Here is a 4,443-nt window from a genome sequence, read left to right as displayed (position 1 = left end):
GGTGTGTCTTGTTATGTACTCCTAAGCGCCCCAGGGTGGTTTTTCACTGACATGGTACCACATTGCATGTAGGCTTGAGTCTTAGCATAATTGTCTCATGCGCTTGCTAATTGTTTATTATGAAATTGAGGTGTTATTATGTCTTGATCAGAGCGTGTGATTCTTGTGTAATGTGATTGATGATTGAAAAGTGTGATTGATGGATGAAAAGTGAACTTTGAATGACAAAGTGGTGGAATTACGTGAATTACATGTAAGTAAGTTTTATTTGGTTTATATGATATGTATATCTAGTTGTCTTGTTTCTCTATTAGTTAGGAATGTGATAACTCACTCCCAGTTTGTTGTTTGTGTTTGGATCCTGTGATGATCTTGAACTTTGGGTTCGAGGGGAGCAGATGACTAGGTGAACTGCTTTAAGGAATATTGTGCTGAAGGACGTCGGGACACAATGCTCTGATTGGATGTGACATTAGGATATAGGTTCTATATTGCATGAAACTTAGATGGCCTTCTTTGAGTCGAGATGACTTTATTATTTATTTGGACATGTTTGAATATGATGTAGAAGAAAGTGAATGTGAGCCTTTTACCCATTTGAAAGGCTTGTATTTAAAAATGTTTTAAAAATACTTTTAATTAATATTTGAATTTTTATTCTTTTATTAATATATATGTGAGGGGTAGAGGGTGTCACAAATCCCATCTTTGTATTTGATAGTGACTACAGAGGATCTAGTCACGTATGGGTACCTAAGGGTTAAAACGAAAATTAAGGCAAAGAAATATGCATTTAAGAGTAAAATCAAACTATTCAGTTCAAAATATTCAATTGTTGTTATAAATACACTGAGTAAACAACCAATTCCTTCTTCACATGAGAATTTCGAATTGATTGTTTAATTTTTAATCATTCCATTTTTTAATTTTTAATTTTGACTTCATAGCAAAGTTTAAGAGTGTCATTATCTATGTAATCTTTAAAATTTTATGGCTTTTCTTTTCATTTTTTCTCTCATGTAATATGTTGACCGTAGAGTTTAAGAGTGTAATTTGAAACTTTTGAGATTTTTTTTTTCATTTTACTTTCCTCATCCTTTTATTGTATCTGTAACTTTTAATTTAGTTTGTATTTTAACATTATTTTATATTATTTTCCATTTCAATTATTAAGGTGAAGTAAAGACTTGAAAAAAAGAAGGAAATGGTGGTGCACTATTCTCTTGAGATACAATGTTTGGATGAGTTTGTCTCAGCCTCCCAGGTGCGCGCAACATGCGTTGATGATTCTTTAGAACATTTCTAGGAAAAACCAACTTAGACATAGGAAAAACATGCATCATGTAACATTATCTCCTTAAATCATCTACAGATTTGGCAACAAAATCATACAATTCCTTTCAACTCAGCCACATAATTTAATTCAACATGGCCTGCATAAATCCAACCAAGGTAGCCAAGAGGTAAAATTTGTAGTTTGAAAGAAGTGTGCATAGTTGAATTGACATATTTATTTATTTTTTTCTAGAAAGCTAAAGTTAACTTCCTAGTCTTATCAAATTAGTCCATCAAGATATAGATCTTTATTTTCCCCAAATAAATCCATACCAGAAGTCTAGAACTGCAAATTCAGACTTTAAAACACAATTTGCAGAATGGATAATTCAAAATGGACCAAATGTTCCTGAAAAGGCACGATTGATTGGGAGCCAGTTAATAACAGGAGAACAATGTCTGACATACTTACAAATTACAGTTGGTTGGGAGCCAGTCAACCATAATAGTGAGATTTAAAGGCACCAACACAATAAAGCGATGCTCTTGAAAGCTAAAATTAAGATGTATGAAGAGATTTGATGTAATTTGGGAAATCACAAGGAATATAGTAACTCACCTCTATCAGTGGCAGCTTAGGTGAGAAAATCATTAAGAGATTCCAGCCCAGAAAATATGTCTGCAGCCTGTAAAGCACAACATCCATCAATGCTTAGCAAATTAATGAAATAGAAAAACAACCAATAATTTTTCCATTACCTCTCCGATTGATCCAAAGCTAGAAGGTCAATCTCTAGTTCCATTATGAACTGCATCCTCTAAATACATAGAGCATTGGCATCCAGTTGGGAAGGTTTATCTGAAAATAATAGTTCCTTTGAATAATGTTTTAATCGGGAAATCACTGTTAATTTATCGGGATAACATCTAAGAATATTTAGGAAAAATGAGTTGCTTGAAAAGTGGTTTTTCTAGTAAGGTAATAATTTTTATTAAAACTAAGTGATACCACAAGAAATGCACCAGATTGTAACTGCATAATCATCCAATGAGTTGGATAGGAAAAAAGGTTTAAATAGCACCTGCTACACTTATATAAATCCACTTTTGATCAGTTTTTAAGCTAAATTTGTCTAAGTAACAACTAATCATGGCTTTATTGGAGTGGGTTTGGGTCGCTAGATTAGAGGATCCAATCTTCTGGGTGAAAGTGAATAAAAAAATGAGACAAATGAAAAAGAGGTGCAAAATGTATTAAACTTTTTTGTATAAAGCTTTATTCTTGTCTCATGGATTCTACTTCACCTTTTACATTCAGTTTCTGTATTGTTGCATATTAGTGCTGCGGATCCTAGAGTTGTGCAGACAAACCTCATGCGAGAAATTCCAGCAATGCTATCTTGGTTAGCAATCTATGTGTTGAAACATCTATGGCTGTTGCAATCCCCTGAGAAAAAGAACACCAACCCACTTGACAGCACCAAATTGTTGTGATCACAAAAGGGAATAAATATATACACTCAAAAAACTGAAGGAAGGGTACCTTCGATTCAGGGAATCAAATATAAACTCAAAAATGGTTTGCCTCATCCCGAGAAGAGTACCTTTAGAAAGCTATTCATGTTAGATCAATTCAGGGAATACATATATAAACTCAAAAAACTGAAGGGAAAATTTAAGGGTTACCTATATAATTGGAAAAAATAAAAGGAAATCCAAACATGCATAAACTGAAGGGAAAATTTAAGGGTTACCTATATAATTGGAAAAAATAAAAGGAAATCCAAACATGCATAAACTGAAGGGAAAATTTAAGGGTTACCTATATAATTGGAAAAAATAAAAGGAAATCCAAACATGCATTCATAAACAAAATGATTATTCAAACCCGTGGTAACGTGGAATAACAGTTCCATCAGCTAAGCACCTTTTGCTTGCACCAACCCCATTCGTTAACAGTTCCATCAAGCTGTTGAACCATTAAGTTGTCAATAGCAGTATGTTGAGTTGGGTCCTGCTCATCATCACAAAAAGATCGAATTCAACCCATGTCAAAATTACAGGACTACCACACAGCCTCTTCTGTGTATTAATAATAAGACTATACCACACTGCCTCTTCTATAAGATCTCAACATATATAGAAAAAAGAATAAAATATCACCTTAAGAGCGAGCAGAAGCAACAACGTTTCAACCGAGTAAAACCCTCTATCAACAAAAATAAAACTTTTTTTGTGCCCCCATGACACTCTGAACACAGAACAAAGCACAAAACAACGAATTTTGTAAATAGGTCAAAATAAAGAGACAAAAAACACCAAAATGCTACAAAAAGGAAACAACCTCTAAAACGCTTTCCATTCTCGCAACCTTACTTAGTGTGGTGCCTTCCTTCGCATCTTCAACCGCCAAATCGCTACTCCTCCCAGAGCACTAGCTCTAGAAAGCACGGGAGAGAGAGAAATGGAAAGATAAAATGGAAAGCGAAAAGGCTTGGGAACGCACACTTCCAAACTCCACGGGAGAGAGAAACATGGAAAAAAGCAAAGCACGTGGAAAGCTTTCCAGACTCCACGGGAGAGAGAAAAATGGAAATAAGCAAAGCACGTGTCAATCTTGCAAGTTTTTCAAAATTCCAATTTTGTCAACTACAGGGGTACACGTGTCAGGCTCCTAGGTATGGGCACAATAGTCTTTTCCATAGACATCTCATTTATAAGGCTTATTATATATTATTATATATAGATCTTATTTGAAAGTTAGATTCTTTTAACTTTTAATTCACATTTACCGTATAAATTTAGCTTCTCTCTTACAGTTCTCCAACCCATTAAAAAGAGAAAAAACACTTTTGTATTTGCTATGTTGTGACTTGTGGGTTTCACTTCTATCTGTCATTCGTCCCTATGCTCATTGGTTCATTGTCCTTTTCTCTACGTTTTGAGTTCTTGTTTTCTCTTTTTTTAAGATTGTTTTGAGTTCTTGTTACCTTTGTGTTTTTCTAACGTTTTAAATTTTTTTTTATAAATATGCCTTGGTGTTAAATGAAACATGATTAGGCCAATTAAGTTTAATCTTGCCCAAAATTATTATAAATCATATGGCTAACCTAATCATTGCATCATATATTCTTAATACGTGAAACATGATTAAGCCAATTAAGTCTA

General features: G+C 33.7%; 1 long non-coding RNA gene across 3 annotated transcripts; it reads right to left on the bottom strand.

Moving 5' to 3' along the window:
- Positions 1-704: 704 nt before the first annotated feature.
- LOC102663824 (uncharacterized) lies at positions 705-3,839 on the bottom strand. 3 transcript variants are annotated; one of them, XR_005889541.1, is made up of 7 exons: positions 3,620-3,839; positions 3,439-3,526; positions 2,819-3,289; positions 2,581-2,722; positions 2,035-2,134; positions 1,895-1,961; positions 705-1,684 (listed from the first exon to the last, which is right to left on the bottom strand). It is a non-coding gene; the product is annotated as an uncharacterized lncRNA (long non-coding RNA). The 3 variants fall into 3 exon arrangements; XR_005889539.1 differs by having other exon boundaries at positions 2,581-3,289; XR_005889540.1 differs by having other exon boundaries at positions 2,647-3,289.
- Positions 3,840-4,443: the final 604 nt, after the last annotated feature.

The sequence above is a fragment of the Glycine max genome, chromosome 18 (assembly GCF_000004515.6).
Source record: "Glycine max cultivar Williams 82 chromosome 18, Glycine_max_v4.0, whole genome shotgun sequence".
Classification (NCBI taxonomy): domain Eukaryota; kingdom Viridiplantae; phylum Streptophyta; class Magnoliopsida; order Fabales; family Fabaceae; genus Glycine; species Glycine max.
This window is presented reverse-complemented; position numbering and strand designations above follow the sequence as displayed.